Here is a 26019-nt window from a genome sequence, read left to right on the forward strand (position 1 = left end):
ATCTACCTTTATTCTGAAGGAGCTTTAACGCAAACATCTACCTTTATTCTGAAGGAGCTTTAACACAAACATCTACCTTTATTCTGAAGGAGCTTTAATATAAACATCTACCTTTATTCTGAAGGAGCTTTAACGCAAACATCTACCTTTATTCTGAAGGAGCTTTAACGCAAACATCTACCTTTATTTTGAAGGAGCTTTAACGCAAACATCTACCTTTATTCTGAAGGAGCTTTATCGCAAACATCTACCTTTATTTTGAAGGACCCTTAACACAAACATCTACCTTTATTCTGAAGGAGCTTTAACGCAAACATCTACCTTTATTCTGAAGGAGCTTTAATACAAACATCTACCTTTATTCTGAAGGAGCTTTAATAGAAACATCTACCTTTATTCTGAAGGAGCTTTAACACAAACATCTACCTTTATTCTGAAGGAGCTTTAATATAAACTACTGGTCTGAGGTCAGTGTTGAGCAGCAGGAAACCAGAAGCTGTTTCTTTTTGTCTCATTCACAAACCTCTCCTCCCATAATGAACTTCCTCACATTTTCTCACCCTCTCTCGGCGTCATGGCAACGCGTTTTATCACCGGCCGGTCACCTGGGCCTCGGCTTTGTCTCTGTGTGTGTGTGTCTGTGTGTGTGTGAGTGTGTGTGTGTGTGTGTGTGTGTGTGTGTGTGTGTGTGTGTGTGAGTGTGTGTATGAGTGTGTGTGTGTATGAGTGTGAGACTGTTCTTCTATTCTTGTACCCAGTCACAGTCTGGTCTATATACCCAGACCTTCAGAATAAAAGCCTTTCAGCCTGCAGGTTGAGAGAAGCTGAAGCTGAAAGGTTTTTCTTTCTTTCTATAAACACATAATACAAATACATATATATATGTGAGGCCGGTTGTTTCCATTCACACTTTTTATTTTATTATTTCGTTCAGTCTGGTCTGAGTCGGACCAACACGTTTACATCGTCCAGTTTAGGGATGTCAGGATTACTTGTATTCAAAATTAATCGTGGTATTAATTAAACGCCACAATTAATTAATTGTAAAGATTCCTAAACACCGTTACTTTTCAAAAAAGATAAAGTTGGAATCATAATCGGCAGATGTGCACAAAAATAAAGGTGAATGGACAGATACTGGTCCATTTAACTAACGTAACATTGAATTGGTAGGAATTTAGATGTTAGCGTGTCATATGTAATTAAAAAAGCAAAACAAAAAAGATTAAAATAAATGTAAATATTTGGTATAAATGACAATTTATGACCTGAATATTTCAAACACTTCCCCTGGGGATTAATAATTGGTCATATATTAATAGATACTGGAAATATTATGCGTAAACAATGAGTAATGTCATTATATTTTGACTATATTTGATCATTTTACACATTCATAATGTTGTGAAATTAATTAATGCAGAATAATTGTGATAATTGTAATACCATGACTATTTCTCTGACAATAATCGTACCTAGAAAATGTCTAATGGGGACATCACTAGTCCAGTTAGAGACGGATTAAAGGCCAGAAGTTGTTGACCAGGGAAGGTTGTAACATTTTAAACACTTGTGTCTGTATCTTGCAGCTCTTTTTAAGCCGGAGCGTCGAATAAGTTTTATGACAAAAACGTGATGGGGCGGTGTTTAGCTCAGTTGGTAGAGCACCCGCCTCATGTGTTGAGGCTATAGTCCTCGCTGCAGGCGGCCCCGGTTCGAGTCCCGCGTCGGACGGCCCTATCCTGCATGTCATTCCCCCCATCTCTGCCTCCCATTTCCTGTCACACTCTCAACTGTCCTATCGAATAAAGGCAAGAAAAGCCAAAAAAATATACTTTAAAAAAAAAAAAAAAAAAACGTGATATTGGAAGCTTTTTATTCAACACTTAAATTACTTTTTAATATAATTGGTGTGTCGGTGTGCGTTTGAAAGTGTGCAGGTGTGCTATTTGTGTGTGTGTGCAAATTGCCATAGTCTGATCCTATAACCATTTGTTTTTCAAGACCGATGCAAACTGAAATTCAAAGAAAACATAAATGCAATTAAGATTAGTTTTGGAGTAGAGTTGTTGGAGGTTAACATACTAAACTGCTGTTACAGCTAACAACTAACACACATTAGCACTAACAACTTGCATGAATGAAATCTACATACACACAATAACCGAGTTTAACCACAAAGCAGGCAGAGCTATCACAGAAATAAATGAAGTAAAAAAAAATACTTTTAAGTCTCAAAATGATGTTTTTTCCTTCTAAAACCTCCTCACACATATAGAAATTGGAAGTTTTATAACTAACCCAGGTTGTAGAAACTGTTGTTAACTCTGTTCATTTAGGTTTAAAACCAGTTTTTACTCATTAATCTGGATTTTAGATATTTAAAGTTAAACTCAGATTGTAAACGGAGCTTTTACTGCTAAAAGTTTAGTTTTGGTCCAGATGGGCCACCGTACTGTTTCTAAACTCTCTCTCCCTCTTCCTCTTCCCTTCCTCTTTCTCCTCTTCCCCTCTCTCTTCCTCTTTCTCTCTCTCTTCCTGTCCCTTTCTCTTTCTTCTTCTTTCTCTCTCTCTCTTCCTCTTCCCTTTCTCTTTCTTCCTCTTTCTCTCTCTCTTCCTCTTCCCTTCCTCTCTCTCTCTCTTCCTCTTCCCTTTCTCTTTCTCTTTCTTCCTCTTTCTTTCTCTCTCCTTCTTCCTCTTCCCTTCCTCTCTCTCCCCCTCTTCCTCTTCCCTTTCTCTTTCTCTTTCTTCCTCTTTCTTTCTCTCTCCTTCTTCCTCTTCCCTTCCTCTCTCTCTCCCTCTCTTCTCTCCCTCCTTCTTCCTCTTCCCTTCCTCCTTCTCTCTCTCTTCCTCTTTCTCTCTCCCTCTCTTGCTCTCCCCTTCCTCTTTCCCTCTCTCTCCCTCTTCCCTTCCTCTTCCTCTCTCTCCTTCTTGCTCTCCCCTTCCTCTTTCCCTCTCTCTTCCTCTTCCTCTTCCTCCTTCTCTCTCTCTTCCTCTCCCCTTCCTCTTCCTCCTTCTCTCTCTCTTCCTCTTCCCTTCCTCTCTCTCTTCCTCGTCCCTTAACTCTTTCTCTCTCTCTCTCCTTCTTCCTCTTCCCTTCCTCTCTCCCTCTCTCTTCCTCTTCTCTTCCTCTTCCCTTCCTCCTCCTCTCTCTCTCTCTTCCTCTTCCCTCACTCTCTTTCTCCTTCTTCCTCCTCCCTTCCTCTTTCTCTTTCCTACTTCCTCTTCCCTTCCTCTTTCTCTCTCTCGTCCTCTTCCCTTCCTCCTTCTCTCCCCCCCTTCTACCTCTTCCCTTCCTCTTTCCCTCTCTTTTCCTCTCTCTCTCTCCTTCTTCCTCTTCCCTTCCTCTTTCTCTCTCTCTCCCTCTTTCTTCCTCTCCCCTTTCTCTTTCTCTCTGTCTCTCTTCCTCTTCCCTCCCTCTCTCTCTCTGAGCTGCAGCATCTCTGCTCTGCTTTATGGCAGCCGGTTGCCGTGACGGTTGCCGTGACAACAGGATGTGAGAGGAGGTGACAGACTGGATATGTCTGATGTGTTTCTATGACGACACCTTAGATCACTATTGATCACTGATCGGTTCAAAAGCGACAGGAACAGGAAGTGAACGTCCAGCTCAGATTTCACATTAAAAGCCTTAATTCCACTTCCTCTCAGGCTTTTACTTTGAAATCTACAGATGATGAAGATGATTTAAACACTCAGAAGACTTTTATGTGTGTGTGTGTGTGTGTGTGTGTGTGTGTGTGTGTGTGTGTGTGTGTGTGTGTGTGTGTGTGTGTGTGTGTGAATGTGTGTGAATGTGTGTGTGTGTGTAACAAAGTTTGATTGGATTTTCACCACATCCACGTTGATGGAGCTTCTTTCTCTTCTTCCTCATCCTCTTCTTTTTTTCTCTTCTTTACCTCCTCCTCTTCTTCCTCTTCTCCCTCCTCCTCCACTTCTTCTGTCTCTTTCTCTCTTCCTGTCTCCTCCTCCTCCTCCTCTTTTTAATCTTCTTCTTTATCTTCCTCATCTTCTTCTTCCTGTCTCCTCCTCTTCTTCCTCTTCTTCTTCCTTTCTCCTCCTCTTCTTTTTCTCTTCTTTTTCCTCCTACTCCTCTTCTTACTCTTCCTCTTTATCTTACTCCTCCTCTTTTTTCTCCTCCTCCTCTTCCTCTTCTTCTTCCCGTCTCCTCCTCTTCTTCCTCATCCTCCTCTTCTTTTTCCTTCTACTCCTCTTCCTCTTTTTCTTTCTCTTTCTCCTCCTCCTCTTTTTACTCTTCTTCTTTATCTTTCTCCTCCTCCTCTTTCTCCTCTTCCTCCTCCTCTTCTTCCTGTCTCCTCCTCTTCTTACTCTTCTTTCTCTTTCTCCTCCTCCTCTTTTTACTCTTCTTCTTTCTCTTCCTCCTGCTCTTCTTTCTCTTCCTCCTCTTCTTCTTTATCTTTCTCCTCCTCCTCTTCCTCCTCTTCTTCTTCCCGTCTCCTCCTCTTCTTCCTCATCCTCCTCTTCTTTTTCCTCCAACTCCTCTTCCTCTTTTTCTTTCTCTCTTTCTCTCCTCCTCCTCTTCCTCCTCTTCTTCTTTATCTTTCTCCTCCTCTTCCTCCTCTTTTTTTTCTCTTTCTCCTCCTCCTCCTCCTCTTCTTACTCTTCTTCTTTATCTTTCTCCTCCTCCTCTTTCTCCTCTTCCTCCTCCTCTTCTTCCTGTCTCCTCCTCTTCTTACTCTTCTTTATCTTTCTCCTCCTCCTCTTTCTCCTCTTCCTCCTCCACTTCTTCTCTTTCTTTTTCTCTTCCTGTCTCCTCCTCCTCCTCTTCTTACTCTTCTTCTTTATCTTTCTCCTCCTCCTCTTCCTCCTCTTTTTCTTTCTCTTTCTCCTCCTCTTCTTACTGTTCTTCTTTCCTCCTCCTCCTCTTTATTTCCCTTTCTCCTCCTCTTCCTGCTCCTGTCTCCTCTTCTTCTTTCTCCTCCTCCTCCTCTTCCTCCTTTTCTTCCTTTCTCCTCCTCTTCTTGCTCTTCTTCTTTCTCTTCCTCTTGTCTCCTCTTCTTCCTCGTCCTCCTCTTCTTTTTTCTCTTCTTTCTCCTCCTCCTCCTGTCTCCTCCTCCTCCTCCTCCTCTTCTTACTCTTCTTCTTTCTCTTTCTCCTCCTCCTCTTCCTCCTCTTTTTCTTTCTCTTTCTCCTCCTCCTCCTCTTCTTACTCTTCTTTATCTTTCTCCTCCTCCTCTTTCTCCTCTTCCTCCTCCACTTCTTCTCTTTCTTTTTCTCTTCCTGTCTCCTCCTCCTCTTCTTCTTTATCTTTCTTCTCCTCCTCTTCCTCCTCTTTTTCTATCTCTTTCTCCTCCTCTTCTTACTCTTCTTCTTTATCTTCCTCCTCTTCTTCTTCCTGTCTCCTTCTCTTCTTCTTCTTCTTCTTCTTCCTCCTCCTCTTCCTCTTCTTTTTCTTTATCTTCCTCCTCCTCCTCTTTTTCTTTATCTTTCTCCTCCTCTTTTTACTCTTCTTCTTTATCTTCCTCCTCCTCTTCTTTCTCCTCCTCTTCTTCTTCCTGTCTCCTCCTCCTCTTCCTCCTCTTTTTCTTTTTCTTTCTCCTCCTCCTCTTCTTCTTCCTGTCTCCTCCTCTTCTTGCTCTTCTTCTTTCTCTTCCTCTTGTCTCCTCCTCTTCTTCCTCCTCCTCTTCTTTTTTCTCTTCTTTTTCCTCCTACTCCTCTTCCTCTTCTTCCTCTTTCTCTTCCTCCTCCTCCTCTTCCTCCTCCATCATGTTTTCTCACCTCATCAGCTGTTTTTCATAATAAAACAACAACATGGAGGCGACGACTCCATCAGACCTTCAAAATAAAAGCCCATGTTGTCACAGCTTCTATTTTATTTTATTTTATTTTCCATCAGTGACTCGTTTCTTCTCTAACGTAAAGAAACAGACGAGGAAACTTGTCGTCAGGTCTTCTCTTCCTCCTGTGTCCTCGGTGTGTGTGTGTCTGTGTCTGTGTGTGTGTGTGTGTGTGTGTGTGTGAGCCAGCTGACCTCTGATTGGCCGAGCCGGCGGCGTCGTTAACGGGGTAATTACAGGAAGTTGAGAGGTGAAGCTGCGTGAACGATGTTGGAGGAGCGGCGGCACATTATTAATAGTTGTTTCTTGATCTGTTGAACTGAAGCTTCAGACGATTAATTACACCGATGGTCCCCGAGTGTGTGTGTGTGTGTGTGTGTGTGTGTGTGTGTGTGTGTGACTGACACAAACAGGAAGTGACTCTGTGTGTGTGTGTGTGTGTGTGTGTGTCAGTCAGCAGTGCAGTATTAATAATTGATCCAGTATCGATGTGAAACGAGACGTTTTACAGAACAGACAGGTGAGTGAGTGTTAAACCAGGTGCATTCTGGGTAATAGAGTTCTTTAATACAACCAGAACTACATGATTTTTTTTTTTTTAATAAATAAAATTACAAATTACACACACAAACAAACAAACAAAGCAAAAAACAAACAAACCCAAGAAAAAAAACAAAATAAACAAACAATAATAAAATACAATAAAAAACCCTGTATGCTGTTTCATATGGTACAACAGAAATAAGCTACTAATTCATCTTTAGACGCAAAAACCACAACAACAACAACAGCAAAAACACTCCACCCTAAGCAATTAAATAAAGGTCCCCCAAACAAATGCCAGTAAAGAGAAAAACATAATTCTGCACAAAGATAGGCTACACCTCCAAGCCATAATTTAAATAAAGCATAAATTAAAATAGCCCAGGAGTATTAGGCAATAGCATTAGACCAAACAGCTAATGTCTCAGTTTTTGCACCATTAACTTTGGCTGTAGAGTTTTCCAACAGACAGATATCATAAAACAATGCAACCCAGACTTTATTCATTACAATACTTGGTTCAAACCAACTTTTAAGAATAGTTTTACTTTTTTTCAGCCGTTGAGGCAGCAAGAATGATTCGTTTCTGTGTGTATGGTTTGGGTTGTAACCAAAAAGCCAAAGGGCCGGGCAAAATGGGAGATGTTTAGACAGGTGAGTGAGTGTTAAACCAGGTGCATTCTGGGTAATGGAGTTCATTAACACAACCAGAACTACATGATGATAATACACCTCAGGTCTCTTGGACAAGTTTCAGTGAATCCACAGGAGTTTTTTTAAATGTTTTTTTATAATTTCTGAGGAAACTACCTGTCCTTTAAAGGGATAGTTCAACATTTTGGCAAATTGCATGGCCAAATTAAAGGACAATTCCGGGCCAATTCAACTCGGGGCTGTATGTTCCTATGACATTTTAGGTCTAACAGAAGGAATCTGAAGGTTTTCAGTTTAATGTCTCGGTAGTTGTGTCTGTCCCCGCGTCGCCACGGCAGCAGCGATGAATGGGAGCGGATTGAAGTTCTGCTGCTTAGGCTGTTTCCATCCCTCAAAGCCACAGACAGCGTCAGATGGAGACTCAAACATGCAGCCAGAAGTTTATTTACTTCAACAAGCCGACATGTTTGTAAAACTAGATCTAATTCAAAGTCTGGCGGAGTCGAGACCCAAGTTGACGCTCGGTGTGTTCAGGTGCAGTGGGAAGCTCCCGTTTGTGTCATAAACACAGGAATATCCTTCTTTTTGACCTAAAATGTCAGGAAAATACAGCCTGAGTTGAATTTGACCGTAATTGTCCTTTAAGACCTGGAAGAAGTTTATGTCAGAACCACAGAGGCAGATGATGACAAAGTACCAACAGATACTCAGTTAAATTACAATATTTTCAAATAAAACATTGAATTAGTAGGAATTTAAATGTTAACGTGTCATTTGTAGTAAAAAAACTATTAAAATAAACTTGAACATTTGGTATAAATGACAATTAATGACTTTAATATTTCAACATTTCCCCTGGAGGATTAATAATTGGTCCTATATTTAAAGGGATAGTTCAACATTTAGTCAAATTGGCCCATTGCCATAATCCCTATAGTCATAGCAGTAGGTTTGTTACCTTTAATTGTCGGTGCAAGCTGTTTTTAGAACGGCGGAGCAGAGCCGTGAGCTGCTCAGAGCTATGCTACGGAGGAGGCTCATTATGGGATTTCTTGGTTTCCCTCATCAAACTCATCAAATACACAATCCAACAACTCCACAACGCTCTGGTGGACAAGTTGTGAGCTGCACATTCACCACGCTATGAGATAATAACACAACGTTACCACACAGAGTTGTTTTAGAGGGAAATTCATGCAAAGAGTCGCAGATATTTGTCGTTTTTATGGAAAACTTTTTCAAAACGAACAAGAAATAGATTTTTTTTGGGGTAAAACTCAGTTGGTTTGTGTCTCCAGGTCTTTGTGTGAACAGGAGGTTTTGTCTCAGCAGCTGGTTCCTCCTCCGTCCAGGCCTCATTCACTGCTGCTGATTAGGGTTTTGTTACCTCTCTCTGTGTGTGTGTGTGTGTGAGTGTGTGTGTGTGTGTGTGTGTGTGTGTGTGTCGGTGGTTTGTGTAGGAGCTTTTTTTAAGGAACAAACAATGGAGTCGCTCAGCCAGCTAAACAGACAGCACCAGAAAGAGGTCAATTATAGAAACGCAGCGACAAAGAGAGAGTGTGTGTGTGTGTGTGTGTGTGTGTGTGTGTGTGTGTGTGTGTGTGTGTGTGTGTGTGCGTGTGTGTGTGTGTTGGTCTCTGATTGCTCTTTGTCATGGAAACACTCTCTTCTCTTCTCGCCGTCGACATCACATCACGTCTGACACGTCTGTATGAACATGTGAAAAACGCCGCGGCTTCGCCGTGACGACGGGGAAACGGGAGCGAGAGAGTGCATGGCGTCCTCCAGCTGGGTCACACACACACACACACACACACACACACACACACACACACACACACACACACACATTAACACACATTAACATACATTAAACACACATTAACACACATGTATACAAACTTCAGCACTGCAAAAATTCAAAATCTTACCAAGAATATTTGTCTTATTTCTAGTCAAAATGTCTCATTTCTAGTTAAAACTAATCTAATTATAAGTAAAATAAGACTCATCACATTAAAAAGCAGCTTGTTTTTAGACACTTTTTACTTCTTTCAAGCAGATTTTCACTTGAAATAAGTAGAAAAATCTGATAGTGGAGCAAGTTTTTCTTTCTTATTACAAGCACAAAAAAAAAACTTGCTTTCACTGGCAGATTTTTCTACTTATTTCAAGTGAAAATTAGTTTGAAACAAGTGAAAATGATCTAAAAACAAGTTAATTTTTAGGCGACGAGTCTTATTTTAAGTGGAAAGAGATTAACCTCAGGGTGAGCAACAGAGGAGCACTGCAAAAACTCAACATCTTACCAAGAATATTTGTCTTATTTCTAGTCAAAATGTCACTTCTAGTCAAAACTAATCTAATTATAAGTAAAATAAGACTCATCATATTAAAAGCAGCTTGTTTTTAGACACTTTTTACTTCTTTCAAGCAGATTTTCACTCAAAATAAGTAGAAAAATCTGATAGTGGAGCAAGTTTTTCTTTCTTATTAAAAAACTTGCTTTCACTGGCAGATTTTTCTACTTATTTCAAGTGAAAATTAGTTTGAAACAAGTGAAAATGATCTGAAAACAAGTTAATTTTAGGCGATGAGTCTTATTTTAAGTGGAAAGAGATTAACCTCAGGGTGAGCAACAGAGGAGCACTGCAAAAACTCAACATCTTACCAAGAATATTTGTCTTATTTCTATCAAAACTAATCTAATTTTACTTAAAATAAGACTCATCACATTAAAAAGCAGCTTGTTTTTAGACACTTTTTACTTCTTTCAAGCAGATTTTCACTTGAAATAAGTAGAAAAATCTGATAGTGGAGCAAGTTTTTCTTTCTTTCTTATTACAAGCACGAAAAACCTGCTTTCACTGGCAGATTTTCCTACTTATTTCAAATGAAAATGATCTAAAAACAAGTTCATTTTTAGGTGATGAGTCTATTTTAAGAAGAATTGGATTAGTTTTGACTAGAAATGAGACATTTTGACAAGAAATAAGACAAATATTCTTGGAAAGATGTTGAGTTTTTGCAGTGAGAAGTAGAACAACGTGTGGGAGTGGCCCTGAATGAGTGACTGAGTGTTTGTGGCCTTCATCTTCATCCCGTTTCCCAGCATGCCTTGCTGCCGCTGCTGCTGATGCATTATTGAGTTTCGGGTGGCGACGGCGTCCTTAAAGAGGGGAAGAGGCCGCGCCCATAAAAGGAAGTAGGTCTCCGACGCTCGACGACGAGGGCGACTACTTCAAAAGACCCTTTGAAAAATTGATCAGGTGGAGCTGGAAGCTAAAGTAGAGAGAGACACAACCAGGAGGAGGAGGGGGGGGGAGGAGGGGAGGAGGAAGGAGGAGAAGAATAGGGAGAAGAAAGAAGGAGGAGAAAGGAGAAGAAAAATGAAGGAGAAAAAGAAAGGGAAGAAGAAAGAAGTAGAAGGAGAAGAAAGAAGGAGGTAGAAGTTGAAGGAAAAGGAAAAGAAGAAAGGAAGAGGAGGAGGAGAATAGGAAGAAGAAAGGAGGAGAAAGAGGAAAAAGGAGAAGAAAGAAGAAAGAAGGAGGAGAATAGGAAGAAGAAAGGAGGAGAAAGAAAGAAGAAGGAAAAAGAGGGAGAAGAAAGAAGGAGGAGAATAGGAAGAAGAAAGAAGAAGAAGGAGAAGAAAGAAGGAGGAGAATAGGAAGAAGAAAGAAGGAAAAGGAGGAGAAAGAAGAAAGAAGGAGAAAGAAAGAAGGAGAAAGGTGAAGAAAGAAGGAGAAAGAAGTAGGAGAATAGGAAGAAGAAAGAAGGAGGAGAAAGGAGAAGAAAGAAGGAGGAGAATAGGAAGAAGAAAGGAGGAGAAAGGAGAAAGAAAGAAGGAGAAGGAAAAAGAAGGAGGATAATAAGAAGAAGAAAGAAGGAGGAGAAGAAAGAAGGAGAAAGAAGAAAGTAGGAGGAGAATAGGAAGAAGAAAGAAGGAGAAGGAGGAGAAAGAAAGAAGGAGAAGGAGAAAGAAGGAAGAAGAAAGGAGAAGAAAAAAGAAGGAGAATAGGAAGAAGGAGAAGGAGGAGAAAGGAGAAGAAAGGAGAAAAAGAAGAAAGAAGGAGGAGAATAGGAAGAAGAAAGAAGGAGAAGGACGAGAAACGAGAAGAAAGAAGGAGAAGGAGAAAGAAGATGAAGGAGGAGAATAGGAAGAAGAAAGAAGGGGAAGGAGGAGAAAGGAGAAAGAAAGAAGGAGAAGGAAAAAGAAGGAGGAGAATAGAAAGGAGGAGAAGGAGGAGAAAGGAGAAGAAAGAAGGAGAAGGAAAAAGAAGATGAAGGAGGAGAATAGGAAGAAGAAAGAAGAGAAGGAAGAAGAAGGAGGAGAATAGGAAGAAGAAAGAAGGGGAAGGAGGAGAAAGGAGAAGAAAGAAGGAGGAGAATAGGAAGAAGAAAGAAGGAGAAGGAGGAGAAAGGAGAAGAAAGAAGGAGGAGAATAGGAAGAAGAAAGAAGGGGAAGGAGGAGAAAGGAGAAGAAAGAAGGAGGAGAATAGGAAGAGGAAAGAAGGAGAAAGAGAAGAAAGAAGGAGAAGAATAGGAAGAAGAAAGAAGGAGAAAGGAGAAGAAAGAAGGAGAAAGAAAAAATAAGGAGAAGGAGAAAGGAGAAGAAAGAAAAAGAAAGAAGGAGAAAGGGGAAGAATAGGAAGAAGAAAGAAGGAGAAGGAGGAGAAAAGAGAAGGAAAATGAAGGAGAAAAAGAAAGGGAAGAAGAAAGAAGTAGAAGAAGAAAGAAGGAGGTAGAAGTTGAAGGAAAAGGAAAAGAAGAAAGGAAGAGGAGGAGGAGAATAGGAAGAAGAAAGGAGGAGAAAGAGGAAAAAGGAGAAGAAAGAAGAAAGAAGGAGAATAGGAAGAAGAAAGGAGGAGAAAGGAGAAAGAAAGAAGAAGGAACAAGAAGGAGGAGAATAGGAAGAAGAATGAAGGGAGAAGAAAGAAGGAGAAAGAGGAAAAAGGAGAAGAAAGAAGGAGGAGAATAGGAAAAAGAAAGGAGGAGAAAGGAGAAAGAAAGAAGAAGGAAAAAGAGGAAGAAGAAAGAAGGAGGAGAATAGGAAGAAGAAAGGAGGAGAAAGGAGAAAGAAAGAAGAAGGAAAAAGAGGAAGAAGAAAGAAGGAGGAGAATAGGAGGAAGAAAGAAGAAGAAGGAGGAGAAAGGAGAAAGAAAGAAGGAGAATGAAAAAGAAGGAAGGAGAAATGAGAAGAAAGGAGAAAGAAAGAGGAGGAGAAAGGAGAAAGAAAGAAGGAGAAGAAAGAGAAAGAAAGAAGGAGAAGGAGAAAGAAGGAGGAGAATAGGAAGAAGAAAGGAGGAGAAAGGAGAAAGAAAGAAAGGAGGAGAAGAAAGAAGGAGAATAGGAAGAAGAAAGAAGGAGAAGGAGGAGAAAGGAGAAGAAAGAAAGAGAAAAAGAAGGAAGAAAAGGAAGTAGAAGAAAAAAAGAGAAGAATAATCTTGTTTTCAGCAACAGTTCTGTTTTCAGTTTCCTGCGTTTTCTTTCTTCTGTAAAAGTTTAGTTTTTGAATATTAAATATTTGACTTTTTACTTAATATTTCTTAAACAATTTAAACTGAATATTTATTTAGAAAATCTAGAAAATGAGACGTCCATGTAAATGAACAGAGGTTTTATCACAAATTAAAATATAGTTTCAATGGGCCTAAAGGAACATTTTTGTGCGTTTATCTTTGCAGTATGGATTTTTTCATTTTTTCATAGACTTTGAGAAAAAAGTCATAATTTTTTATAAGAAAAGCCATAATATTATGAGAATAAAGTCATTATGTTACCAGAATAAAGTCATAATACTTTAACCTGTTGTTTTAGAGGAGGAAAGTTGTTAAAATGAAGTCGTGGAGCGTTTTGGTGAAGTTGTATTTCAGTATTGGTTTCACTAAAAAGGAGAAACTTCATCTTATATGAATGAAAATGCACCGTATGGTACAATTAACACTTTATTCTTGTATATTTACGACTTTATTCTGATAAAATTGGCTCTTTATTCTTGTAATATTAATGACTTTATGACCTTATTCTCAAAGTCAGAGAAAAAAAGAAAGAAATCCATCCATACTGCACAGATAAACGCACAAAAATAACCCTTTAAAGTAACGTTTTTCTCCGTCGTAGTGCAGAGAAGAACTAATGATAAGAATATAAACTGAGAAAAATCTTCTTGTTTGTTTACACATGAGTCACAGTCTCTGTTAATAACTGTCTCAGCAGCTAATTGAACATTTGGCATGGCATTTTCTGTATGAAATTTATTGTTTTCAATTTTTTTTTTTCCTCTTCTGATGCCATAAAAAGCTCATAAACATGATCACCTGCAGAAAGAGCTCGTTAGCATCTAATTAAAGGCTAATGACGAGGCTGTTGTTAAACAGTCACGAGACCAGACGCCTTCAGGCAAACACCGACATGTATATATACGTAATAAATCAATACAACACAGACAAAGTGCCCCGGCCCCTTTGGCTTTGTCTTGGTTTTTATTCATTATAAATGTATGAAATAAAATAATAAAAATCCTGAGACACCTGAACGCCTCGCTGAGCTGAGCTGAGCTGAGAGAAGCAGCGGTGGCCTTGTTTGGGCCCAGGAGGACTTGTCCTGGTTTACTAAACACTTCCTGTTGTCCCACGGTACGACCGGAGGAGGAGGAGGAGGAGGAGGAAGAGGAAGAGGAGGGAGAGGAGGAGGAAGAGGAGGAGGAGGAGGAGGAGGAAGAGGAGGAGGAGGGAGAGGAGGAGGAAGAGGAGGAGGAGGAGGAGGAGGAAGAGGAGGAGGAGGGAGAGGAGGAGGAAAAAAACCTCGTTCATTATGAAACAACAGAAAAAGAGTTCATGGCAAAAAAAAAAAAAAGAATCCTGCAGTAGAAGGAAAAGTGTGTTTGTAGCGGAGCAGCAGAGAGTGAGATGGTCCCAAATAAACACCAATAAATCACCATAACATCACCTAAATATCACCATAATATCACCATAATAGCATTTAAAGGGGTAGTTCACCCAAAATTGAAATTTCATTACAGCTGGGCTTGGCGCAGCACTGCATGTCCATATAACGGTTGAGAACGGAGCTCACTTTTCTTCGTCCAAAAAGACACACCAAAAAACATCCAAATACCTCCATAGCACTTGTTTGTAGCGGCCTGCTTCCTGTGTCTGTGCACAGGGGTTAAAGTTCTCCGTCGCCACGACGGATTTCCGTCAATGGGAAAAAAATGAGGGGAGAAGAAAAGGCTACACGTGTTTTTGTTGTGGTTTACTAATGCTGCTGCTCTCAACCAATAAAACTAGCCACGTCCGTTGTATTAACCTAGTAGTTCTCAACGGGGAGGTGGGGGGACGCGGGGGGGTGGCGCGAGCACAGGAGGGGAGGGTGGAGGTCGGCTCCCGGCCGGTAATTTCTCCCGCTTATCAGTCAAGGAAAAAAAGTAAGATTGTGGGGGATATTTGGGGGATATTTTTCGCACTATCTGGCAACCCTGGCCTGCCTGCACGTATGAGCCCGGTGACGTGACTGTCACTCGCTGGAGGCAGATACCGGTCTATACCGGTGCGTAGTAGCGTTGGGTCTCCTGCATAGACTGTAAAAGGTCTCCTGCCGCTGTTGACGTCGGCACCATGGTCGGCACGCACGAGCAGACCTGTTGTTCCGAGTGGCCGCGGTCCGAGCGGACGTGGCGGCGCGCATTCGGTTTGGGTTTTTTTTTTTTTTTTTTACCGTGCATGTCGCACGGACAAATAGCAGAGGAAACGGGCCCTTGAATGTCTGGTCCAGACCCCTAGATTAATATGAGATTTGTTTTTGCTCCCCACCAGACCAGTTCTGAGTTCAGTTTCAGTTTCATACACTCCAGCCATTCTTGCCTTGTTGCCTTACAATGATAGGAACCTCAGTCAGTAGCTACTCAATGTTTTTTTCTATCTGAAACAGAGAGTACACCAGAACACCAGAGTACACCAGAATGCTTCATTTATGTGTTAAAATCACACATTTTTTTCTAGGGGGGAATGCCCCCAGATCCCCCTACAGGGGTTTGGTGACTCTGACTCACCTTTTTGACCACTTCAGAGCTTGCAGGCAGTGTGCATCTTCAGGTTTATGCATATGCAGAATCATTTATTGAAGAATCAAAGAAACAACACTTTTAGAACAAGGTTCCTTCATCAGGTTTAAAATACAAGGCAAAAATGACGACAATAATGCACACCGGACGAAGGAACACTTAGGGGGGCTTACAAAAAAAATTTCAGTCAAAAGATTTTTTTTTGCTTTAACCCCTGGTCAGTGCAAATCTCGCAGGATTTGCACAGACACAGGAAGAGCCGTGAACTGAGACACTGGGAGCTTCCGCTACAAACAAGCTTAAAATATAGACTTATTTAATTTTTTTCGGAACAATTTCTCATGTCGGGGCTTCAATACAAGAGGGACATTACAGACGAGCACTTCCTGTTGTTGTTGTTGTTGTTGTTGTTGAAGGTCAGAGGTCAGATGTCACTCAGTCTGGTTCACCTGAGCTGTTCACATGAACCTGGATCCAGATGTTCTCTCTGTAGTGACTAAAGGAGGTTGTGTGTGTTTTAATGGTGTGTTCAAGGACATCAAGCCAAAACCTGGTCCTGGTTTTGGTCCTGGTTCTGGTTCTGGTCCAGATCTTGGCATTGCGGCCTCAGGATCACGGCGCCTCCGTTAATCCACGCTGAGCTGTCGGGTCGACGCCTCGGAGCGTCTAATCCCATCGTCTCTTCTGCATCTGATCCATCTGATCGGCTGATTGGCTGATCTGAGTTCAGCTGGAGGCGGCGCTGCTCCGGCGCTGATAAAGCTCCCCGAGTCGGTGGGAGAAATAATCTGTGGAAATCCCCTTTAATCGAAGCTGGGAAACCGCCCGGTGATGTTGATCTGATGATGGCTCAGGCTGAATGTTGCTACGACAACAACAACAGAGTCGGTTTCTACTGACGAGACGGTGTTAATATTTATGATGTAACATGAATATTGATGAACAGTTGTAAAGTGACGACAGTGAGTCAGTTCTCAGCTCAGAGGCTCTGATGTGGCCATAATATAAAGGGTTATTGTCACATTTATTATTATTTCTACAGGTGCATCTCAGTAAATTAGAACGTCATGGAGAAGTCAAACAGAAACAAAACCTGTAGACCTAAAGACAGACAGACCTGGAGACCTGTAGACCTGTAGACCTAGAGACTTGGAGACCTGAAGGTTTAAAGACATAAAGACTTGGAGACCTGAAGACCTGAAGACCAAAAGACCTGGAGACCTAAAGACTTAAAGACCTGTAGACCAAAAGACCTGGAGACCTGGAGACCTGTAGACCTAAAGACTTGGAGACCTAAAGACTTGGAGACCTAAAGACCTGTAGACCTGGAGACTTGGAGACCTAAAGACCTGTAGACCTGAAGACCTAAAGACCTGGAGACTTGGATACCTAAAGACCTGAAGACCTGGAGACCTAAAGACCTGAAGACTTGGAGACCTAAAGACCTGAAGACCTAAAGACCTGGAGACCTGGAGACCTGTAGACCTAAAGACTTGTAGACCTGAAGACCTAAAGACCTAAAGACTTGGAGACCTATAGAGACTTGGAGACCTAAAGACCTGAAGACCTGGAGACCTGGAGACCTGGAGACCTAAAGACTTGGATACCTAAAGACCTGAAGACCTGGAGACCTAAAGACCTGAAGACTTGGAGACCTAAAGACCTGAAGACCTAAAGACCTGGAGACCTGGAGACCTGTAGACCTAAAGACCTGTAGACCTGAAGACCTAAAGACCTGGAGACTTGGATACCTAAAGACCTGAAGACCTGGAGACCTAAAGACCTGAAGACTTGGAGACCTAAAGACCTGAAGACCTAAAGACCTGGAGACCTGGAGACCTGTAGACCTAAAGACTTGTAGACCTGAAGACCTAAAGACCTAAAGACTTGGAGACCTATAGAGACTTGGAGACCTAAAGACCTGAAGACCTGGAGACCTGGAGACCTGGAGACCTAAAGACTTGGAAGACCTGTCCTCAACCCTCTGGACTTTGTTTTAATGAATCGAAGACGTCTCTGAGACTCTTTGAGTTTCCCGAGTTACCTGACAGGAGGTCCAGGTCCAGGTCCAGGTCCAGGTCCAGGTCCAGGTCCAGGTCCAGGTCCAGGTGAAGCCTGGTTCCACTGACCAGGACTGTTTGTCATTAGTTGTGAAAAGCTGAATCCAGAACCATAAACATATTAAACTGATCTGGCAGCTCTGCTCTGATTGATCAGCTCAGTAACTGATCAGTTTGGATATGAAACGATCAATGAATTAGTTTGTTTAGTTAACAATAGACGAGTGTTTCTATCTGGTGGTTTTGAGTCCGTGACCTCTGACCTCAGTCCACATCTGGATCCAGGTTCAGTTATTCATTAAGAAGAGAAAAGTGAAAGTGTGTGTGAGGTTCTCTGCTGCTGCTTTACTTGATTCTATTTTTACAAACATGTTCACAGACGTGTCAGGATGTGACGCCGCCGCCGCCGCTGCCGCCGCCTCCGCTGTGCACGACGTTCGATTCCCTGATTACCGATCGGGCTGAGAGACGGAAACATAATCCGACATCTCAGACGCCTCATTGATCTTAATAAGGTTCCTGCCTGAACAGCTGGGCCTCCTACAGGTGTGGATTAACGTCTAATTCTGGCTGTTGGCATTTCACTGGAGTAATCTGCCGTCATTACACCAGAAAGTGAAAGTTCACTGTGTGTCTGGGCTCTTAAAGAGGAAGAGGAGAAGAAACACCTCGCTCTGCTCTGCTCGCTGTCAGGCACCGCCATGACGATGATGATGATGTTAGGTTAGGTTTTGATCTGAGTACCTGAGTTTGTGATCCAAGAGTATAGTTACTTTAGAATAATATTACTGAAGTAAAAGTTAAAAGTAGCCATCCAAATATTTACTTGAGTAAGAGTAAGAAAGTAACTTCTGAGTTATTTGTTTAATAATCAGCACATGAATGTAATAAAATACACAAAAATATAAAATAGCAATGAACAAATTCAGATATCGCCAAAAAACAACATTTAACAACTAAGACAGTAAATGAATTCTTTATGAAGAGGTGGAGTGGCCGTAAAAATTGTAGGTAGACGAAAGTGAGATATTTATATTTTCTTATGATAACATTAAATATTTACACAGCTAACAGTCATATTTAACATGACGAAGATTATTAAAATAACTAGCGCGGGCGTTCATGAACGTTTGTTTGATGTTGCCTAGGAGATCTGTGCCAAATCTTGCTTGAGTGTGAAAATGTTCAAAAGGGACGTGGCTTGTGAAAAAAAGAGTCCAATATTTACTTCAGTGACTCTGGAGCGAAAGAATCGACCAGAATCTGCTGGTCTCCTAAAGGGGGCGGAGTCACAGTCTGCTGGTCTCCTAAAGGGGGCGGAGTCACGGTCTGCTGGTCTCCTAAAGGGGGCGGAGTCACGGTCTGCTGGTCTCCTAAAGGGGGCGGAGTCACAGTCTGCTGGTCTCCTAAAGGGGGCGGAGTCATGGTCTACTGGTCCCCTAAAGGGGGCGGAGTCACAGTCCGCTGGTCTCCTAAAGGGGGCGGAGTCACGGTCTGCTGGTCTCCTAAAGGGGGCGGAGTCACAGCCTGCTGTTCTCCTAAAGGGGGCGGAGTCACGGTGTGTCGGTCTCCTAAAGGGGGCGGAGTCACGGTCTGCTGGTCTCCTAAAGGGGGCGGAGTCATAGAGAAGCCCACATGACATGTATACAGGAAACTGACTCGCTGTGGGCCGTCTTGGTTTCTAAACCGTCTTTGGTCAAAACAAAACAAATCGGACATTGGATCGATAAAAAGAAGTAGCGAGTAGCGAGCAGTATGTGGCTCAATGTAACAGAGTAAAAGTACTGTTTCTAATTCTCAAATATACTCAAGTAAAAGTAAAAAGTATGCAGCATTGAAACTACTCTTACAGGTGCAGTTAATCCAAAAAGTTACTCAAGTAAATGGAGTAACGGAGCAAATGTAGCGCGTTACTACCCACCTCTCTGCCTGTGTTCAGTCGGTTTGTGCTCCGGCTCTGAAGACAGGAAGTCAAGAAGGAAACAGAAGCAGAGAAACAGAGAGAGAAAGAGGGAGATGTGTCTGAGTCACTCACCTATAAATATCATCGGCCATATTCCTCCTGTTCCGCGCCGGGTTACACCGACCCGTGAGTCACAGCTCCAGCTGGGAACGGTTTGGAAGCAGCCGCCGTTCAGGATGGGGATGGGAGGAGGGGGGAAGAAGGGGGAGGGGGGATGATGATGTGACCGGGAGAAGATGATGATGATGTTTGTGGAGAGAGGAAGAGGAGAGCAGGGCCGGGGGGCAGATGACTGTTCCAGCAACTTCCACAGGGCAGAAACAAAATGGCTGCTGTGTGCTACGAAGCTAAAGGCGCTAACGTCAGATAAACAGATGAACTCACTCAGTTTCTGTTTCTCCTCCAACGTTTTTACTTGTTTTCACGCGCGGCAGAAACTTTGTCAACATGATTGATGTCTGATATCGTTCATGCATATTAATCATTGATCTTATTAAAGGGATAGTTCACCCAAAATTGAAATTTCACTCATTATCTCCTCCCCCTCATGTGGACTAAGGGCTGGGAGAAGTTTCAGAGTCCTCCGTGGCTTCTCTGAGTTACAGGGGGTCTCGGCGTAGCAGTGCATGTCCATATGACGGTTGCAAATGGATACCAACTGTCTTTGTAACAAAAAGACACACCAAAAAACATCCAAATACCTCCATGCTGCTCGTATGTAATGTCCGTCTTGTATTGAAGCCCCGAAATGCAAAATTGTCCCGAAAAAAATGAAATAAGTCTATATTTCAAGCTTGTTTTGTAGCGGAAGCTTCTCGAAGCTCCTCTTCCCGGTTTGTCAAATTTGGACGAACTGGGAAGAGGACAGACCCTGAGTGAAATTTCAATTTTGGGTGAACTATCCCTTTAATGTGGTTTCTTGTAAACAAGATGAAACCGTGTGAACAAGATGTGGATTAATATCACAGCGAGAATTTAATATCTGACAACAACCTGGTACAAACTTAATCTTTTGATAAATATTATTATTATTATTCGTCGGCTTAATAAGACTGAGACGAGATAATGAAAGTCACCTGGTGAACCTGAACACAAACTTGATTAATTAGTTTATGTAGTCGCAGCCTCGAACAAGTTGACAAATCTCTGACGAGCAACAAAAAAAGATTTTAGATTTAATTAGAACACACAGAATTAATTACAGCTCCTTTTTCTTTGTGCAGATTTCAGAATAAAACACTCAGAGAAACTAAAAAATCCTGCATGTTGTGGTTGGATGGATGGTGGGTCCAGGTGGTGGTGAGGGGGCGGGGCTTAGTTGTGACATCACAAAGTGACAGGAAGTCCTGACGGCTGGTTTTTAAAGGCTCAGTTTCTGAATCCAGGCTGTGTGCGTTTCTCTGTGGACTGAGGCTTTGATACTTTCACAGTATTAATATAGAACCTAGAGCTGCTTTATAATCACACTACACATGGACATCTACCTTTATACTGTATGGAGCTTTAACACAAACATCTACCTTTATACTGTATGGAGCTTTAACACAAACATCTACCTTTATACTGTATGGAGCTTTAACACAAACATCTACCTTTATACTGTATGGAGCTTTAACACAAACATCTACCTTTATACTGTATGGAGCTTTAATACAAACATCTACCTTTATACTGTATGGAGCTTTAACACAAACGTCTTCTACCTGGGCCTGGTTGTGTTTGTGCAGACTGAGGTGACAGTAACAGACTTCACCTGTGTGTTGGATGATGATGAAGATGATGAAGATGATGAAGCAGTGGAGTAAAGAACGATGTGCTCTGCTCTGTGACTGTGTGAGTGTTTTCTCTGTGTTGCGTAAGGAGCTTGTTGAGCAGAGTGAGCTCAGCACCTGCAGCGCTCTGACACAGTTTGTGCGTCTGCTGCTGCTGCTGCTGCTTCCTTATCGTTGTCGAGCAGCAGCTCCACGTCCAACAACCGGCTGGACGTCCACAACCATTTGTTCTCTCTCTCTCTGTCTCTCTCTCTGTCTCTCTGAGCCTCTTGTCTCTCTGCTGCAGCCAGGAGGAGATGATGCTCCGTGGTTCATACGCCGCTGTCTGCTCTCCAAACTGGCTAATAATAGCCCTGCCCAGCTTTTAAATGTGTGTGAGTCTGTAAATAAACCGTCGCCGCCGCCGCCGCCGCTGCTGCTGCTGCTGCTCGGAGCGAGGGATGAGAGAGGGATGAAGGAGGGAGAGAGGGAGGGCGTCGCTCTGGAAAAACAGCTCACACATGCAAACGTGCACATAAACATAAAGCAAGGCAAGGCAAGGCATCACTCAATGTGCTTTACATAAAGACAAAACATTAAAAAAAGAAGCATAAGACAGAATAAAAACAAACAAAACACCGAAAAACAGAGTTAAAAGCAAGAGCAAATAAAAGTAAAATAAAAGAAAATAGATAAAGTTTTAAGTTCTCAGCTATAAGCACGTGAAAACAGAAATGTTTTTAACCTGGATTTAAAAGTGCTGACAGTTGGGGCTGATTTCAGTTCAAAGCAACACGACTAGGGATGTCACAATTACTTGTTTTCACAATTAATCGCGGTATTAAACGCCACAATTAATTGATCGCAAAGATTCCTAAATAGCGTCACTTTCCAAAAAAAGATGATGTATGAACCGTATCAGCAGATGTTGCGCCAAAGTAAAGGTGAATGCTCAGATACTGGTCCATTTACCTAACGTACTGTAGCATTGAATTGGTAGGAATTTAAATGTTAGAGTGTCATTATTTGTAATTAAAAAAAAAAGATTGAAGTTAACTTAAACATTTGGTATCGATGGCAATTGGCAATGACTTGAACATTTCAAACACTTCCCCTGGCGGATTAATAATTGGTCATTTTTTAATAGATATTTAAAGGGACAACGAGGAGTTTTGTTAAAGCGAAGTGTCTCCACACTACATTTATGAGCCTCCGCACCGTGAAATTCTTTGACCGGCGCAAGACAGACTCATGTTTTCATTCATCAAGAATTAAAGTCAGAGGTTGGAAGACGATCACATACCGTCGTAGTTCCCACCATAAACGGAGATTCATACGGCGGCGTTATTCTCATGACTCGCCATGAAACCGAAAGTAAAGAAACGCTGGTCGGCTCGCCCAGCATTTCCACCACCACTAATAATAACAAAATAACCATAGAGACAAAACCATAGATTTATCTAAAATGGACCATTAACAAGTGGTAACGTAGATTCATCCACATTAATATGAGACTTTTTTATAACCAAATAGAAACTCCTCGTTGTCCCTTTAACTATATTTGATTTTACACATTCATAGTGTTGTGGAATTAATTAATGCATAATAATCGTGATAATTGTAATACCGTGACTATTTCTCTGACAATAATCGTACCAAAAAAATCTATTATAGTGACGTGACATCCCTAAACACGACAGTTCCTATCTGTGTGACTGTGATTGGAGGATTTTCCTGCTCTGAGCTGAGATGTAAAAGCTGCAACGCTTCACCTCTCCCCCCCCGACCAGACAGACACGTTCCCTCGGCTCCTCGCCACCGACCTGAAGGCCTCGGAGTGAAACCGTGCTCATGGGCCTCGGTGTGTTTTCTAAATCGGGTCCGGAGTTAAGAAGCAGCAGCAGCAGCAGCAGCAGCAGAGTTGCCTGGTAACTGAAGTGGAGCGGAAACAGTCGACACAAGAATCATGATTTAACAAAGCAGCAGCAGCAGCAGCAGCAGCAGCAGCAGGAGGAACGTCTTTGTTTGAATAACCACATTCAAGGCCTCAAAAAAGAAAGAAAAAAGAAAGTCCTTGAATGCAGCACGGTGCAGCTTTTAGCAGCTGATGATGATGATGATGATGATGCCTTCAGGTTCACATCCTGCTCTTAAAAGTCTAAAGAGTCGAGTTTCAATCAGCTGCATTCAAAGGTTCACAGACTCATTAACATGTTTAGTTTAGTTTAGAAATATACACAAATATAACCAAAATTACAAGTTATACAGAGGAAGGGGACGTGAAAAAGCTTTATATGAAGCCTGTAGCGCCACTTTATGTAATAACGTAACACATTTTCACATTATGATGTAATAATGAAGCATTTTGTGATAAAATTAATGAACGCAATGTGTAGGCTAATAAACTTTGCCGCATTTTGTAATGAGTTAATGCACCAAATTATCACAAAATGCAGGTGTTGCATTTGTTTTTATGAAGAAAATGTAATAATTTGGTGCATTATGTAACAACTTATTAGAAAATGCGGCAAAGTTTGTTACAAGTTGTGTTAAAGAATTTTATTACAAAATGCGGCGTTGTTGAGTGAAACTTTATTACAGTATTAGATAATGCGGCGTTATGACAAAATGTGGCGTTATGTGTATTGATGCTGATGCTGTATTGAACTGCCAAAACAAAATATGGATGTGAAGTCAGACTTTTATAAACCTGGATTCACCAAATTATCACAAAATGCAGGTGTTGCATTTGTTTTTATGAAGAAAATGTAATAATTTGGTGCATTATGTAACAACTTATTATAAAATGCGGTAAAGTTTATTACAAGTTAAGTTAAAGAATTTTATTACAACATGCGGCGTTGTTACATCATGAGGTGAAACTTTATTACATTATTAGATAATGCGGCGTTATGACAAAATGTGGCGTTATTATGTGTACTGCCAAAACAAAATATGGATGTGAAGTCAGACTTTTATAAACCTGGATTCAATTATCCAGACAAACTTTGTTGTTACGCTTAAATTTAAGAGAAGCTGAGATTATCCACACCTCTGTTCTAGAAGTTCTTGAAGCCTGTAGCGCCACTTTATGTAATATTGTAATACATTTTCACCTCATGACGCATTTTGTAATAAAATTCTTTAACACAACATGTAATAAACTTTGTCGCATTTTGTAATAAGTTGTTACATAATGCACCAAATTATCACAAAATGCAGGTGTTACATTTTATTTTGGAATAAAATGTAATAATTTAGTGCATTATGTAACAACGTTTTACAAAATGCGGAAACGTTTATTACAAGTTGCATTCAAGAACTTTATTACAAAATGCGGTAGATTATTACATCATGAGGTGAAACTTTATTACATTATTAGATAATGCGGCGTTATCACAAAATGTAGCACTACAATAAATATTCATGCAATACTGTCAAAACAAAATATGGATGTGAAGTCAGAATTTTATAAACCTGGATTCATTTATCCAAACAAACTTTGTTGCTTAAATTTAAGAGAAACTGAGATTATCCACACCTCTGTTCTAGTAAGGGCAACATATGAAAAAAAAGGCCTCCAAAAAAATGTCCTTGTAATAAAGTTCTTGAACGCAACATGTAATAAACTTTGCCGCATTTTCTAATAAGTTGTTGCATAATGCACTAAATTATCACAAAATGCAGGTGTTGCATTTGTTTTTATGAAGAAAATGTAATAATTTGGGGCATTATGTAACAACTTATTGCAAAATGTGTTGTGCAAAGTTTATTACAAGTTGCGTTCAAGAACTTTATTACAAAATGCGGCAGATTATTACATCATGAGGTGAAACTTCATTACATTATTAAATAATGCGGCGTTATTACAAAATGTGGCGCTACAAAACCTCAACTAATAAATATTCAAACAATACTGTCAAAACAAAATATGGATGTGAAGTCGGACTTTTATAAACGATGGATTCATTTAAATGTTTAAAAGAAGATGGAAACATCCAAACCTCTGTTCTGTTGATCAGTTAATTGAGTAATGATGGAGAGATCGTTGTGTGGTTGTTGGTCAGTAACACAAACTGTGTGTGTGTGAAGTAAAGTGTGACGACGACGATGAGGACGCTCAGATGTTCTGAATGAACTCGAACGTCTCACCTGGTCGGTCGGTCGGTGTTTGTTTAAACGCTCAGCTTCACCTTGAGATGAAGGGCAGCGCCGCGGAAAACACGTCGCCTGTGAAGGCACCACCGAATGAAAAATGACCGTTTTGATTTATTCATTTTCTCTCTCTCCCTCTGTGTGTGTGTGTGTCTGTGTGTGTGTGTGTGTGTGTGTGTGTGTGTGTGTGTGTGTGTGAGAGAGAGAGAGAGAGAGAGAGAGAGAGAGGGTTGTGTTAGTTTGAACAGATACAAACACAAACAAACAGTGGATGAAAACCAGTTAAATAAAAACCGGAATAATTTGTACAGTTGTTGTTTAGGGATTCAGAGTGTGTGTGTGTCTGTGTGTGTGTGTGTGTGTGTGTGTGTGTGTGTGAGTGTGTATGTGTGTGTGTGTGTGTGTGTGTGTGTGTGTAGGTCTGAGGGTTGTGTTACCACTCCAATACTAACAAAGAGCTGCAATAATAGATGGGACTTTAATTTGTTTTTCCTCCACAAGGTCGCTGTGGAGCGGCGGCCGGGTGTGTGTGTGCGTGCTTGTGTGTGTGTGTGTGTGTGTGTGTGTGTGTGTGCGTGAGTGTGTGTCTGTGTGTGTGTGTGAGTGTGTGTGTGTCTCAAATGGACTAAAAACAGCAGCAGCAGCAGCATTTACAAGTCAGTGAGCTGTCCCTTTTCCCTCTTTTTCCCTTTTCTCCTATTTTTTGTGACAGCATTTGAATGCATCACCAGACAGAAAGAAAGAAAAAGGTTTGATTGAAGGGAGGAGGAGGAGGAGGAGGTGGAGATGTTGTCTCTGTTTCCATGGCAACAGCAGCCAGCAAGCTGACAGTGCTTCTTCTGGGATGTCGTATAGCGTTCAGAGTGAGAAGCAGCAGCAGATAGACAGTTGGAGGGAGAGTTGTGAGGCGTTTTGCAGCAGCTGCAGACGTTTTACAGCAGCAGACAGAGTTGAGGCGTTTTGCAGCAGTTACAGGCGTTTTACAGCAGCAGACAGAGTTGAGGCATTTTGCAGCAGTTACAGGCGTTTTACA

General features: G+C 41.3%; 1 protein-coding gene and 1 pseudogene across 1 annotated transcript in view; one reads left to right on the forward strand and one right to left on the reverse strand.

Moving 5' to 3' along the window:
* Nucleotides 1-26019, forward strand: part of phf21b (PHD finger protein 21B) — a 109577-nt gene that overhangs the window by 22274 nt on the left and 61284 nt on the right. The window lies entirely within an intron of this gene.
* LOC146962269 (uncharacterized) lies at nucleotides 15596-17820 on the reverse strand (annotated as a pseudogene).

This window comes from Trachurus japonicus, chromosome 23 (assembly GCF_045865225.1).
Source record: "Trachurus japonicus isolate A0001 chromosome 23, Traja_1.0".
Lineage (NCBI taxonomy): Eukaryota > Metazoa > Chordata > Actinopteri > Carangiformes > Carangidae > Trachurus > Trachurus japonicus.